Source organism: Mesoplodon mirus, assembly GCF_964341445.2.
Source record: "Mesoplodon mirus genome assembly, chromosome: 1".
NCBI lineage: Eukaryota > Metazoa > Chordata > Mammalia > Artiodactyla > Ziphiidae > Mesoplodon > Mesoplodon mirus.
The window spans coordinates 135,359,944-135,375,778 of NC_138976.1; positions in this window are offsets into that span (position 1 = coordinate 135,359,944).

Genomic DNA, 15,835 nt, shown 5'->3' on the forward strand with positions numbered 1-15,835 from the left:
GTGTTGGTCCAATACTCCCTCTAGAGGCAGGGGACTCAGACAGGGCTGCTTTGCGGCCCCCGATCTGGGGCAGGGGCAGTGGGCAGCCTGTGACCCGGGCAGGAGCCTCTCCGCGTGTGTTCCAGGGACCCATCTGCCTGCGAACTTCGGTCACCTGGCAGGAAGCTACGATGCCCTGACCTATGCTTAGCTGTGCAGCGCGGTATACTGCGCGGACAGGTTCCACACACACTTCAAGTAAGAGGGCGGCCTGAGTGGAAAGGTGAGAGTTTGGGCAGCTGTGCAGACAAAGAAGGCGCCCTTTGGCCTGTGCAGACAAAGAAGGCGCCCTTTGGCCTGGGCCTAAAAGCTTGTGACACTCCACTGGGCCTGCCGGGCTCTGAGGGCCCTGCCCTGGGCCCCCTGCTCCCCTGCCCTTTGTTCAGTCACAGCAGAGATGGCCACACCCACTTCCTCAGTGAGGGCAGTGTTCCAACCTCCCTCAGCCCCGCCCCCTCTCCGCAGGTTACCATGGACTACAGAGGCTGCATTCTGAGGCCAGGGCGTTCCGAGAATGCCAAGGGCAGACATGATGACCTTAAATGATTTCCTCTTGTGTCAGTGTTGGTAAACTTTAGGAGCTAGGAAATGGTCCACTTGACAGAAATGTTCAAATTTACTGGCATTTCATATATTCTTTGCTCTAACATTGTCCTGACTCTTTCTGTATATTCTTTACTTATGTTTTGGTTTTCCTTAATCAAAGTGTGTCTTTTAATTCTTTTCAAAGAAGATTCTTTGGACTTACTAAATCACCTGAATTTTATACGTTTTCTGTTGTATTAAGTTCTGCTCATATCTTTATTTATCTTTTCTCTATGTTCTCAGGGTTTATTGTTTTCATCTTCTGATGTCAATTAAAACACTTGGTTATTCATTTTAATAAATTTTTTACTTATAAAGATTTGAACTTTTGAAGATTCCAGCTTACTTGTACGTGTCTAAGGGTCAGGTCCTCTCCATTGTTGCTGGCCTAAGGCTTAGTTCACCATACAGCAATGTATATATTGAACTATTTTACCCTCGACTTTCTGTGATTCCCTATATCTCACCTTTCTTTGCAGACAAGCCATTTGAAATACCCTTAACTTATTTCACAGCCAATAAGTCTTTGAAATAATGTGTATTTTTTAGAGAAATCTTCTTATATAATTAGGCAGAAAATCTGACCTGCCATAGTTTTCAAAACAGCATAATTTCATTCTTCTCAATGATTAATCTGTTGTATTACACAACCTTGGAGTATTTAGCTTTATCAATGACATGTCCTTGAAAAATGTTTTAGAGATCCTACCAGTCTTTGAAAATATCCCTGTGCCTTGTTTCAGTACCAGTTTTATGTATATTTTCTGCCTTGCACCCGGTTATTCCTTCATCTGATGGATGGCCTTGGGAATCTAATTCTGGTATTGATGGTTTTGGCTGATTGTCTCCCCTTGTAGCTGCTTTCTTCATTATTGTGTAAATTTAGATCATGAGCTCATGTTTAGCTAAACAGCTGACCTTGTAAGAGGCTTAGGTGTGAACGCTCGTAAGTTTCAGCAGAAAGTCGGCAAAGATTTATTTGTGTCCCTCCAATGAGTGGCCCGCAAGGACCCCGTTTTCTACAAGTGTTGGTCCAATACTCCCTCTAGAGGCAGGGGACTCAGACAGGGCTGCTTTGCGGCCCCCGATCTGGGGCAGGGGCAGTGGGCGGCCTGTGGCCCGGGCAGGAGCCTCTCCACGTTTGTCCCAGGGACCCATCTGCCTGCGAACTTCGGTCACCTGGCAGGAAGCTACGATGCCCAGAACTATGATTAGCTGTGCAGCGCGGTGTACTGCGCGGACACGTTCCACACACACTTCAAGTAAGAGGGCGGCCTGAGTGGAAAGGTGAGAGTTTGGGCAGCTGTGCAGACAAAGAAGGCGCCCTTTGGCCTGGGCCTAAAAACTTGTGACACTCCACTGGGCCTGCCGGTCTCTGAGGGCCCTGCCCTGGGCCCCCTGCTCCCCTGCCCTTTGTTCAGTCACAGCAGACATAGCCACACCCACTCCCTCAGTGAGGGCAGTGTTCCAACCTCCCTCAGCCCCGCCCCCTCTCCGCAGGTTACCATGGACTACAGAGGCTGCATTCTGAGGCCAGGGCGTTCCGAGATTGCCAAGGGCAGACATGATGACCATAAATGATTTCCTCTTGTGTCAGTGTTGGTAAACTTTAGGAGCTAGGAAATGGTCCACTTGACAGAAATGTTCAAATTTACTGGCATTTCATATATTCTCTGCTCTAACATTGTCCTGACTCTTTCTGTATATTCTTTACTTATGTTTTGGTTTTCTTTAATCAAAGTGTGTCTTTTAAATCTTTTCAAAGAAAATTCTTGGGACTTACTAAATCACCTGAATTTTATACGTTTTCTGTTGTATTAAGTTCTGCTCATATCTTTATTTATCTTTTCTCTATGTTCTCAGGGTTTATTGTTTTCATCTTCTGATGTCAATTAAAACACTTGGTTATTCATTTTAATAAATCTTTTTACTTATAAAGCTTTGAACTTTTGAAGATTCCAGCTTACTTGTTCGTGTCTAAGGGTCAGGTCCTCTCCATTGTTGCTGGCCTAAGGCTTAGTTCACCATACAGCAATGTATATATTGACCTATTTTCCCCTCGACTTTCTGTGATTCCCTACATCTCACCTTTCTTTGCAGACAAGCCATTTGAAATACCCTTAACTTATTTCACAGCCAATAAGTCTTTGAAATAATGTGTATTTTTTAGAGAAATCTTCTTATATAATTAGGCAGAAAATCTGACCTGGCATAGTTTTCAAAACAGCATAATTTCACTCTTCTCAATGATTAATCTGTTGTATTACACAACCTTGGAGTATTTAGCTTTATCAATGACATGTCCTTGAAAAATGTTTTAGAGATCCTACCAGTCTTTGAAAACATCCTTGTGCCTTGTTTCAGTTCCAGTTTTATGTATATTTTCTGCCTTACACCCGATTATTCCTACATCTGATGGATGGCCTTGGGAATCTAATTCTGGTATTGATGGTTTTGGCTGATTGTCTCCCCTTGTAGCTGCTTTCTTCATTATTGTGTAAATTTAGATCATGACCTCATGTTTAGCTAAACAGCTGACCTTGTAAGAGGCTTAGGTGTGAACGCTCGTAAGTTTCAGCAGAGAGTCGGCAAAGATGTATTTGTGTCCCTCCAATGAGTGGCCCGCAAGGACACCGTTTTCTACAAGTGTTGGTCCAATACTCCCTCTAGAGGCAGGGGAGTCAGACAGGGCTGCTTTGCGGCCCCCAATCTGGGGCAGGGGCAGTGGGCGGCCTGTGACCCGGGCAGGAGCCTCTCCGCGTGTGTCCCAGGGACCCATCTGCCTGCGAACTTCGGTCACCTGGCAGGAAGCTACGATGCCCAGACCTATGCTTAGCTGTGCAGCGCGGTATACTGCACGGACACGTTCCACACACACTTCAAGTAAGAGGGCGGCCTGAGTGGAAAGGTGATAGTTTGGGCAGCTGTGCAGACAAAGAAGGCGCCCTTTGGCATGGGCCTAAATGCTTGTGACACTCCACTGGGCCTGCCGGGCTCTGAGGGCCCTGCCCTGGGCCCCCTGCTCCCCTGCCCTTTGTTCAGTCACAGCAGAGATGGCCACACCCACTCCCTCAGTGAGGGCAGTGTTCCAACCTCCCTCAGCCCCGCCCCCTCTCTGCAGGTTACCATGGACTACAGAGGCTGCATTCTGAGGCCAGGGCGTTCCGAGAATGCCAAGGGCAGACATGATGACCTTAAATGATTTCCTCTTGTGTCAGTGTTGGTAAACTTTAGGAGCTAGGAAATGGTCCACTTGACAGAAATGTTCAAATTTACTGGCATTTCATATATTCTCTGCTCTAACATTGTCCTGACTCTTTCTGTATATTCTTTACTTATGTTTTGGTTTTCCTTAATCAAAGTGTGTCTTTTAATTCTTTTCAAAGAAGATTCTTTGGACTTACTAAATCACCTGAATTTTATACGTTTTCTGTTGTATTAAGTTCTGCTCATATCTTTATTTATCTTTTTTCTATGTTCTCAGGGTTTATTGTTTTCATCTTCTGATGTCAATTAAAACACTTGGTTATTCATTTTAATAAATCTTTTTACTTATAAAGATTTGAACTTTTGAAGATTCCAGCTTACTTGTACGTGTCTAAGGGTCAGGTCCTCTCCATTGTTGCTGGCCTAAGGCTTAGTTCACCATACATTAATGTATATATTGACCTATTTTCCCCTCGACTTTCTGTGATTCCCTACATCTCACCTTTCTTTGCAGACAAGCCATTTGAAATACCCTTAACTTATTTCACAGCCAATAAGTCTTTGAAATAATGTGTATTTTTTAGAGAAATCTTCTTATAGAATTAGGCAGAAAATCTGACCTGCCATAGTTTTCAAAACAGCATAATTTCACTCTTCTCAATGATTAATCTGTTGTATTACACAACCTTGGAGTATTTAGCTTTATCAATGACATGTCCTTGAAAAATGTTTTAGAGATCCTACCAGTCTTTGAAAATATCCCTGTGCCTTGTTTCAGTTCCAGTTTTATGTATATTTTCTGCCTTGCACCCGATTATTCCTTCATCTGATGGATGGCCTTGGGAATCTAATTCTGGTATTGATGGTTTTGGCTGATTGTCTCCCCTTGTAGCTGCTTTCTTCATTATTGTGTAAATTTAGATCATGAGCTCATGTTTAGCTAAACAGCTGACCTTGTAAGAGGCTTAGGTGTGAACGCTCGTAAGTTTCAGCAGAAAGTCGGCAAAGATTTATTTGTGTCCCTCCAATGAGTGGCCCGCAAGGACCCCGTTTTATACAAGTGTTGGTCCAATACTCCCTCTAGAGGCAGGGGACTCAGACAGGGCTGCTTTGCGGCCCCCGATCTGGGGCAGGGGCAGTGGGCGGCCTGAGGCCCGGGCAGGAGCCTCTCCACGTTTGTCCCAGGGACCCATCTGCCTGCGAACTTCGGTCACCTGGCAGGAAGCTACGATGCCCAGAACTATGCATAGCTGTGCAGCGCGGTGTACTGCGCGGACACGTTCCACACACACTTCAAGTAAGAAGGTGGCCTGAGTGGAATGGTGAGAGTTTGGGCAGCTGTGCAGACAAAGAAGGCGCCCTTTGGCCTGGGCCTAAAATCTTGTGACACTCCACTGGGCCTGCCGGTCTCTGAGGGCCCTGCCCTGGGCCCCCTGCTCCCCTGCCCTTTGTTCAGTCACAGCAGACATAGCCACACCCACTCCCTCAGTGAGGGCAGTGTTCCAACCTCCCTCAGCCCCGCCCCCTCTCCGCAGGTTACCATGGACTACAGAGGCTGCATTCTGAGCCCAGGGCGTTCCGAGATTGCCAAGGGCAGACATGTTGACCTTAAATGATTTCCTCTTGTGTCAGTGTTGGTAAACTTTAGGAGCTAGGAAATGGTCCACTTGACAGAAATGTTCAAATTTACTGGCATTTCATATATTCTCTGCTCTAACATTGTCCTGACTCTTTCTGTATATTCTTTACTTATGTTTTGGTTTTCTTTAATCAAAGTGTGTCTTTTAATTCTTTTCAAAGAAGATTCTTTGGACTTACTAAATCACCTGAATTTTATACGTTTTCTGTTGTATTAAGTTCTGCTCATATCTTTATTTATCTTTTCTCTATGTTCTCAGGGTTTATTGTTTTCATCTTCTGATGTCAATTAAAACACTTGGTTATTCATTTTAATAAATCTTTTTACTTATAAAGATTTGAACTTTTGAAGATTCCAGCTTACTTGTACGTGTCTAAGGGTCAGGTCCTCTCCATTGTTGCTGGCCTAAGGCTTAGTTCACCATACAGCAATGTATATATTGACCTATTTTCCCCTCGACTTTCTGTGATTCCCTACATCTCACCTTTCTTTGCAGACAAGCCATTTGAAATACCCTTAACTTATTTCACAGCCAATAAGTCTTTGAAATAATGTGTATTTTTTAGAGAAATCTTCTTATATAATTAGGCAGAAAATCTGACCTGGCATAGTTTTCAAAACAGCATAATTTCACTCTTCTCAATGATTAATCTGTTGTATTACACAACCTTGGAGTATTTAGCTTTATCAATGACATGTCCTTGAAAAATGTTTTAGAGATCCTACCAGTCTTTGAAAACATCCTTGTGCCTTGTTTCAGTTCCAGTTTTATGTATATTTTCTGCCTTACACCCGATTATTCCTACATCTGATGGATGGCCTTGGGAATCTAATTCTGGTATTGATGGTTTTGGCTGATTGTCTCCCCTTGTAGCTGCTTTCTTCATTATTGTGTAAATTTAGATCATGAGCTCATGTTTAGCTAAACAGCTGACCTTGTAAGAGGCTTAGGTGTGAACGCTCGTAAGTTTCAGCAGAGAGTCGGCAAAGATGTATTTGTGTCCCTCCAATGAGTGGCCCGCAAGGACACCGTTTTCTACAAGTGTTGGTCCAATACTCCCTCTAGAGGCAGGGGAGTCAGACAGGGCTGCTTTGCGGCCCCCGATCTGGGGCAGGGGCAGTGGCCGGCCGGTGACGCGGGCAGGAGCCTCTCCGCGTGTGTCCCAGGGACCCATCTGCCTGCGAACTTCGGTCACCTGGCAGGAAGCTACGATGCCCAGACCTATGCTTAGCTGTGCAGCGCGGTATACTGCACGGACACGTTCCACACACACTTCAAGTAAGAGGGCGGCCTGAGTGGAAAGGTGATAGTTTGGGCAGCTGTGCAGACAAAGAAGGCGCCCTTTGGCCTGGGCCTAAAAGCTTGTGACACTCCACTGGGCCTGCCGGGCTCTGAGGGCCCTGCCCTGGGCCCCCTGCTCCCCTGCCCTTTGTTCACTCACAGCAGAGATGGCCACACCCACTCCCTCAGTGAGGGCAGTGTTCCAACCTCCCTCAGCCCCGCCCCCTCTCCGCAGGTTACCATGGACTACAGAGGCTGCATTCTGAGGCCAGGGCGTTCCGAGAATGCCAAGGGCAGACATGATGACCTTAAATGATTTCCTCTTGTGTCAGTGTTGGTAAACTTTAGGAGCTAGGAAATGGTCCACTTGACAGAAATGTTCAAATTTACTGGCATTTCATATATTCTCTGCTCTAACATTGTCCTGACTCTTTCTGTATATTCTTTACTTATGTTTTGGTTTTCCTTAATCTAAGTGTGTCTTTTAATTCTTTTCAAAGAAGATTCTTTGGACTTACTAAATCACCTGAATTTTATACGTTTTCTGTTCTATTAAGTTCTGCTCATATCTTTATTTATCTTTTTTCTATGTTCTCAGGGTTTATTGTTTTCATCTTCTGATGTCAATTAAAACACTTGGTTATTCATTTTAATAAATCTTTTTACTTATAAAGATTTGAACTTTTGAAGATTCCAGCTTACTTGTACGTGTCTAAGGGTCAGGTTCTCTCCATTGTTGCTGGCCTAAGGCTTAGTTCACCATACAGCAATGTATATATTGACCTATTTTCCCCTCGACTTTCTGTGATTCCCTACATCTCACCTTTCTTTGCAGACAAGCCATTTGAAATACCCTTAACTTATTTCACAGCCAATAAGTCTTTGAAATAATGTGTATTTTTTAGAGAAATCTTCTTATATAATTAGGCAGAAAATCTGACCTGCCATAGTTTTGAAAACAGCATAATTTCACTCTTCTCAATGATTAATCTGTTGTATTAAACAACCTTGGAGTATTTAGCTTTATCAATGACATGTCCTTGAAAAATGTTTTAGAGATCCTACCAGTCTTTGAAAATATCCCTGTGCCTTGTTTCAGTTCCAGTTTTATGTATATTTTCTGCCTTGCACCCGATTATTCCTTCATCTGATGGATGGCCTTGGGAATCTAATTCTGGTATTGATGGTTTTGGCTGATTGTCTCCCCTTGTAGCTGCTTTCTTCATTATTGTGTAAATTTAGATCATGAGCTCATGTTTAGCTAAACAGCTGACCTTGTAAGAGGCTTAGGTGTGAACGCTCGTAAGTTTCAGCAGAAAGTCGGCAAAGATTTATTTGTGTCCCTCCAATGAGTGGCCCGCAAGGACCCCGTTTTCTACAAGTGTTGGTCCAATACTCCCTCTAGAGGCAGGGGACTCAGACAGGGCTGCTTTGTGGCCCCCGATCTGGGGCAGGGGCAGTGGGCGGCCTGTGGCCCGGGCAGGAGCCTCTCCACGTTTGTCCCAGGGACCCATCTGCCTGCGAACTTCGGTCACCTGGCAGGAAGCTACGATGCCCAGTACTATGCTTAGCTGTGCAGCGCGGTGTACTGCGCGGACACGTTCCACACACACTTCAAGTAAGAGGGCGGCCTGAGTGGAAAGGTGAGAGTTTGGGCAGCTGTGCAGACAAAGAAGGCGCCCTTTGGCCTGGGCCTAAAAACTTGTGACACTCCACTGGGCCTGCCGGTCTCTGAGGGCCCTGCCCTGGGCCCCCTGCTCCCCTGCCCTTTGTTCAGTCACAGCAGACATAGCCACACCCACTCCCTCAGTGAGGGCAGTGTTCCAACCTCCCTCAGCCCCGCCCCCTCTCCGCAGGTTACCATGGACTACAGAGGCTGCATTCTGAGGCCAGGGCGTTCCGAGATTGCCAAGGGCAGACATGATGACCTTAAATGATTTCCTCTTGTGTCAGTGTTGGTAAACTTTAGGAGCTAGGAAATGGTCCACTTGACAGAAATGTTCAAATTTACTGGCATTTCATATATTCTCTGCTCTAACATTGTCCTGACTCTTTCTGTATATTCTTTACTTATGTTTTGGTTTTCTTTAATCAAAGTGTGTCTTTTAATTCTTTTCAAAGAAGATTCTTTGGACTTACTAAATCACCTGAATTTTATACGTTTTCTGTTGTATTAAGTTCTGCTCATATCTTTATTTATCTTTTCTCTATGTTCTCAGGGTTTATTGTTTTCATCTTCTGATGTCAATTAAAACACTTGGTTATTCATTTTAATAAATCTTTTTACTTATAAAGATTTGAACTTTTGAAGATTCCAGCTTACTTGTACGTGTCTAAGGGTCAGGTCCTCTCCATTGTTGCTGGCCTAAGGCTTAGTTCACCATACAGCAATGTATATATTGACCTATTTTCCCCTCGACTTTCTGTGATTCCCTACATCTCACCTTTCTTTGCAGACAAGCCATTTGAAATACCCTTAACTTATTTCACAGCCAATAAGTCTTTGAAATAATGTGTATTTTTTAGAGAAATCTTCTTATATAATTAGGCAGAAAATCTGACCTGGCATAGTTTTCAAAACAGCATAATTTCACTCTTCTCAATGATTAATCTGTTGTATTACACAACCTTGGAGTATTTAGCTTTATCAATGACATGTCCTTGAAAAATGTTTTAGAGATCCTACCAGTCTTTGAAAACATCCTTGTGCCTTGTTTCAGTTCCAGTTTTATGTATATTTTCTGCCTTACACCCGATTATTCCTACATCTGATGGATGGCCTTGGGAATCTAATTCTGGTATTGATGGTTTTGGCTGATTGTCTCCCCTTGTAGCTGCTTTCTTCATTATTGTGTAAATTTAGATCATGAGCTCATGTTTAGCTAAACAGCTGACCTTGTAAGAGGCTTAGGTGTGAACGCTCGTAAGTTTCAGCAGAGAGTCGGCAAAGATGTATTTGTGTCCCTCCAATGAGTGGCCCGCAAGGACACCGTTTTCTACAAGTGTTGGTCCAATACTCCCTCTAGAGGCAGGGGAGTCAGACAGGGCTGCTTTGCGGCCCCCGATCTGGGGCAGGGGCAGTGGCCGGCCGGTGACGCGGGCAGGAGCCTCTCCGCGTGTGTCCCAGGGACCCATCTGCCTGCGAACTTCGGTCACCTGGCAGGAAGCTACGATGCCCAGACCTATGCTTAGCTGTGCAGCGCGGTATACTGCACGGACACGTTCCACACACACTTCAAGTAAGAGGGCGGCCTGAGTGGAAAGGTGATAGTTTGGGCAGCTGTGCAGACAAAGAAGGCGCCCTTTGGCCTGGGCCTAAAAGCTTGTGACACTCCACTGGGCCTGCCGGGCTCTGAGGGCCCTGCCCTGGGCCCCCTGCTCCCCTGCCCTTTGTTCACTCACAGCAGAGATGGCCACACCCACTCCCTCAGTGAGGGCAGTGTTCCAACCTCCCTCAGCCCCGCCCCCTCTCCGCAGGTTACCATGGACTACAGAGGCTGCATTCTGAGGCCAGGGCGTTCCGAGAATGCCAAGGGCAGACATGATGACCTTAAATGATTTCCTCTTGTGTCAGTGTTGGTAAACTTTAGGAGCTAGGAAATGGTCCACTTGACAGAAATGTTCAAATTTACTGGCATTTCATATATTCTCTGCTCTAACATTGTCCTGACTCTTTCTGTATATTCTTTACTTATGTTTTGGTTTTCCTTAATCTAAGTGTGTCTTTTAATTCTTTTCAAAGAAGATTCTTTGGACTTACTAAATCACCTGAATTTTATACGTTTTCTGTTCTATTAAGTTCTGCTCATATCTTTATTTATCTTTTTTCTATGTTCTCAGGGTTTATTGTTTTCATCTTCTGATGTCAATTAAAACACTTGGTTATTCATTTTAATAAATCTTTTTACTTATAAAGATTTGAACTTTTGAAGATTCCAGCTTACTTGTACGTGTCTAAGGGTCAGGTTCTCTCCATTGTTGCTGGCCTAAGGCTTAGTTCACCATACAGCAATGTATATATTGACCTATTTTCCCCTCGACTTTCTGTGATTCCCTACATCTCACCTTTCTTTGCAGACAAGCCATTTGAAATACCCTTAACTTATTTCACAGCCAATAAGTCTTTGAAATAATGTGTATTTTTTAGAGAAATCTTCTTATATAATTAGGCAGAAAATCTGACCTGCCATAGTTTTGAAAACAGCATAATTTCACTCTTCTCAATGATTAATCTGTTGTATTAAACAACCTTGGAGTATTTAGCTTTATCAATGACATGTCCTTGAAAAATGTTTTAGAGATCCTACCAGTCTTTGAAAATATCCCTGTGCCTTGTTTCAGTTCCAGTTTTATGTATATTTTCTGCCTTGCACCCGATTATTCCTTCATCTGATGGATGGCCTTGGGAATCTAATTCTGGTATTGATGGTTTTGGCTGATTGTCTCCCCTTGTAGCTGCTTTCTTCATTATTGTGTAAATTTAGATCATGAGCTCATGTTTAGCTAAACAGCTGACCTTGTAAGAGGCTTAGGTGTGAACGCTCGTAAGTTTCAGCAGAAAGTCGGCAAAGATTTATTTGTGTCCCTCCAATGAGTGGCCCGCAAGGACCCCGTTTTCTACAAGTGTTGGTCCAATACTCCCTCTAGAGGCAGGGGACTCAGACAGGGCTGCTTTGTGGCCCCCGATCTGGGGCAGGGGCAGTGGGCGGCCTGTGGCCCGGGCAGGAGCCTCTCCACGTTTGTCCCAGGGACCCATCTGCCTGCGAACTTCGGTCACCTGGCAGGAAGCTACGATGCCCAGTACTATGCTTAGCTGTGCAGCGCGGTGTACTGCGCGGACACGTTCCACACACACTTCAAGTAAGAGGGCGGCCTGAGTGGAAAGGTGAGAGTTTGGGCAGCTGTGCAGACAAAGAAGGCGCCCTTTGGCCTGGGCCTAAAAACTTGTGACACTCCACTGGGCCTGCCGGTCTCTGAGGGCCCTGCCCTGGGCCCCCTGCTCCCCTGCCCTTTGTTCAGTCACAGCAGACATAGCCACACCCACTCCCTCAGTGAGGGCAGTGTTCCAACCTCCCTCAGCCCCGCCCCCTCTCCGCAGGTTACCATGGACTACAGAGGCTGCATTCTGAGGCCAGGGCGTTCCGAGATTGCCAAGGGCAGACATGATGACCTTAAATGATTTCCTCTTGTGTCAGTGTTGGTAAACTTTAGGAGCTAGGAAATGGTCCACTTGACAGAAATGTTCAAATTTACTGGCATTTCATATATTCTCTGCTCTAACATTGTCCTGACTCTTTCTGTATATTCTTTACTTATGTTTTGGTTTTCTTTAATCAAAGTGTGTCTTTTAAATCTTTTCAAAGAAAATTCTTTGGACTTACTAAATCACCTGAATTTTATACGTTTTCTGTTGTATTAAGTTCTGCTCATATCTTTATTTATCTTTTCTCTATGTTCTCAGGGTTTATTGTTTTCATCTTCTGATGTCAATTAAAACACTTGGTTATTCATTTTAATAAATCTTTTTACTTATAAAGATTTGAACTTTTGAAGATTCCAGCTTACTTGTACGTGTCTAAGGGTCAGGTCCTCTCCATTGTTGCTGGCCTAAGGCTTAGTTCACCATACAGCAATGTATATATTGACCTATTTTCCCCTCGACTTTCTGTGATTCCCTACATCTCACCTTTCTTTGCAGACAAGCCATTTGAAATACCCTTAACTTATTTCACAGCCAATAAGTCTTTGAAATAATGTGTATTTTTTAGAGAAATCTTCTTATATAATTAGGCAGAAAATCTGACCTGGCATAGTTTTCAAAACAGCATAATTTCACTCTTCTCAATGATTAATCTGTTGTATTACACAACCTTGGAGTATTTAGCTTTATCAATGACATGTCCTTGAAAAATGTTTTAGAGATCCTACCAGTCTTTGAAAACATCCTTGTGCCTTGTTTCAGTTCCAGTTTTATGTATATTTTCTGCCTTACACCCGATTATTCCTACATCTGATGGATGGCCTTGGGAATCTAATTCTGGTATTGATGGTTTTGGCTGATTGTCTCCCCTTGTAGCTGCTTTCTTCATTATTGTGTAAATTTAGATCATGAGCTCATGTTTAGCTAAACAGCTGACCTTGTAAGAGGCTTAGGTGTGAACGCTCGTAAGTTTCAGCAGAGAGTCGGCAAAGATGTATTTGTGTCCCTCCAATGAGTGGCCCGCAAGGACACCGTTTTCTACAAGTGTTGGTCCAATACTCCCTCTAGAGGCAGGGGAGTCAGACAGGGCTGCTTTGCGGCCCCCGATCTGGGGCAGGGGCAGTGGGCGGCCGGTGACGCGGGCAGGAGCCTCTCCGCGTGTGTCCCAGGGACCCATCTGCCTGCGAAATTCGGTCACATGGCAGGAAGCTACGATGCCCAGACCTATGCTTAGCTGTGCAGCGCGGTATACTGCACGGACACGTTCCACACACACTTCAAGTAAGAGGGCGGCCTGAGTGGAAAGGTGATAGTTTGGGCAGCTGTGCAGACAAAGAAGGCGCCCTTTGGCAAGGGCCTAAAAGCTTGTGACACTCCACTGGGCCTGCCGGGCTCTGAGGGCCCTGCCCTGGGCCCCCTGCTCCCCTGCCCTTTGTTCAGTCACAGCAGAGATGGCCACACCCACTCCCTCAGTGAGGGCAGTGTTCCAACCTCCCTCAGCCCCGCCCCCTCTCCGCAGGTTACCATGGACTACAGAGGCTGCATTCTGAGGCCAGGGCGTTCCGAGAATGCCAAGGGCAGACATGATGACCTTAATGATTTCCTCTTGTGTCAGTGTTGGTAAACTTTAGGAGCTAGGAAATGGTCCACTTGACAGAAATGTTCAAATTTACTGGCATTTCATATATTCTCTGCTCTAACATTGTCCTGACTCTTTCTGTATATTCTTTACTTATGTTTTGGTTTTCCTTAATCAAAGTGTGTCTTTTAATTCTTTACAAAGAAGATTCTTTGGACTTACTAAATCACCTGAATTTTATACGTTTTCTGTTGTATTAAGTTCTGCTCATATCTTTATTTATCTTTTTTCTATGTTCTCAGGGTTTATTGTTTTCATCTTCTGATGTCAATTAAAACACTTGGTTATTCATTTTAATAAATCTTTTTACTTATAAAGATTTGAACTTTTGAAGATTCCAGCTTACTTGTACGTGTCTAAGGGTCAGGTCCTCTCCATTGTTGCTGGCCTAAGGCTTAGTTCACCATACATTAATGTATATATTGACCTATTTTCCCCTCGACTTTCTGTGATTCCCTACATCTCACCTTTCTTTGCAGACAAGCCATTTGAAATACCCTTAACTTATTTCACAGCCAATAAGTCTTTGAAATAATGTGTATTTTTTAGAGAAATCTTCTTATATAATTAGGCAGAAAATCTGACCTGCCATAGTTTTCAAAACAGCATAATTTCACTCTTCTCAATGATTAATCTGTTGTATTACACAACCTTGGAGTATTTAGCTTTATCAATGACATGTCCTTGAAAAATGTTTTAGAGATCCTACCAGTCTTTGAAAATATCCCTGTGCCTTGTTTCAGTTCCAGTTTTATGTATATTTTCTGCCTTGCACCCGATTATTCCTTCATCTGATGGATGGCCTTGGGAATCTAATTCTGGTATTGATGGTTTTGGCTGATTGTCTCCCCTTGTAGCTGCTTTCTTCATTATTGTGTAAATTTAGATCATGAGCTCATGTTTAGCTAAACAGCTGACCTTGTAAGAGGCTTAGGTGTGAACGCTCGTAAGTTTCAGCAGAAAGTCGGCAAAGATTTATTTGTGTCCCTCCAATGAGTGGCCCGCAAGGACCCCGTTTTCTACAAGTGTTGGTCCAATACTCCCTCTAGAGGCAGGGGACTCAGACAGGGCTGCTTTGCGGCGCCCGATCTGGGGCAGGGGCAGTGGGCGGCCTGTGGCCCGGGCAGGAGCCTCTCCACGTTTGTCCCAGGGACCCATCTGCCTGCGAACTTCGGTCACCTGGCAGGAAGCTACGATGCCCAGAACTATGCTTAGCTGTGCAGCGCGGTGTACTGCGCGGACACGTTCCACACACACTTCAAGTAAGAGGGCGGCCTGAGTGGAAAGGTGAGAGTTTGGGCAGCTGTGCAGACAAAGAAGGCGCCCTTTGGCCTGGGCCTAAAAACTTGTGACACTCCACTGGGCCTGCCGGTCTCTGAGGGCCCTGCCCTGGGCCCCCTGCTCCCCTGCCCTTTGTTCAGTCACAGCAGACATAGCCACACCCACTCCCTCAGTGAGGGCATTGTTCCAACCTCCCTCAGCCCCGCCCCCTCTCCGCAGGTTACCATGGACTACAGAGGCTGCATTCTGAGGCCAGGGCGTTCCGAGATTGCCAAGGGCAGACATGTTGACCTTAAATGATTTCCTCTTGTGTCAGTGTTGGTAAACTTTAGGAGCTAGGAAATGGTCCACTTGACAGAAATGTTCAAATTTACTGGCATTTCATATATTCTCTGCTCTAACATTGTCCTGACTCTTTCTGTATATTCTTTACTTATGTTTTGGTTTTCTTTAATCAAAGTGTGTCTTTTAAATCTTTTCAAAGAAAATTCTTTGGACTTACTAAATCACCTGAATTTTATACGTTTTCTGTTGTATAAAGTTCTGCTCATATCTTTATTTATCTTTTCTCTATGTTCTCAGGGTTTATTGTTTTCATCTTCTGATGTCAATTAAAACACTTGGTTATTCATTTTAATAAATCTTTTTACTTATAAAGATTTGAACTTTTGAAGATTCCAGCTTACTTGTACGTGTCTAAGGGTCAGGTCCTCTCCATTGTTGCTGGCCTAAGGCTTAGTTCACCATACATTAATGTATATATTGACCTATTTTCCCCTCGACTTTCTGTGATTCCCTACATCTCACCTTTCTTTGCAGACAAGCCATTTGAAATACCCTTAACTTATTTCACAGCCAATAAGTCTTTGAAATAATGTGTATTTTTTAGAGAAATCTTCTTATATAATTAGGCAGAAAATCTGACCTGCCATAGTTTTCAAAACAGCATAATTTCACTCTTCT